At 41.2% G+C, this 636-nt stretch overlaps 1 non-coding gene across 1 annotated transcript; it reads right to left on the bottom strand.

Moving 5' to 3' along the window:
* Nucleotides 1–252: 252 nt before the first annotated feature.
* LOC134359137 (U1 spliceosomal RNA) lies at nucleotides 253–415 on the bottom strand. The gene has a single exon (XR_010021044.1). It is a non-coding gene; the product is annotated as a U1 spliceosomal RNA (small nuclear RNA).
* Nucleotides 416–636: the final 221 nt, after the last annotated feature.

Raw genomic sequence — 636 nt, 5'->3', positions numbered from 1 at the left:
GAACAGAATAGGCCCTTCCAGCCCTTCGAGCTGTGCAACACAGTAATCCACCTATTTAGTACTAGCCTAATCACAGGAAAATTTACAATGACAAATTAATCTACCCACCAGTATGCCTTTGGACTGTGGAAGGAAACCCATGCAGTCACAGGGTGAGTGTACAAATTCCTTACAGACAGCGGCAAGGAATGAACCCTTGTCACCGGTACAGTAAAACGTTGTGCTAATCACTACACAACTGTGCTGACCCACAAAGGGAGAGTGTGAATGCAGTCCCCCTCTAGCACAAATTTTGCAGATGAGTATCTCCCATTTGGAAATATCGCAGGCGTTGGCACACTCGAAGTGCAATGGGATAGCATCTTCCTGCAATCTCGCCCTCTTAATCAGCGGCCGTCCCCCACCCGGTAGGTATAATGACGTATGCCATTTATGTACATTTGCAGGTAATCTGCAATGCATTATGTAAACAACAAAGAATCTTTAATCAAACAATATACTTACAATGTTACTGAAATATTAAATACACAACACTTAGCACATCATCAGGTCTGTTGGTTGTTAGCATAAACGACACATTTCACTATGATAAATAAATCTGATCTGAATTTGTTACTAAAGGAAATAAATACAAAT

This window comes from Mobula hypostoma, chromosome 19, assembly GCF_963921235.1.
Source record: "Mobula hypostoma chromosome 19, sMobHyp1.1, whole genome shotgun sequence".
In the NCBI taxonomy this organism is placed as follows: domain Eukaryota; kingdom Metazoa; phylum Chordata; class Chondrichthyes; order Myliobatiformes; family Myliobatidae; genus Mobula; species Mobula hypostoma.
The sequence above is the reverse complement of the archived record's forward strand: the minus strand, read 5'-3'. Positions and strand labels throughout refer to the sequence as shown.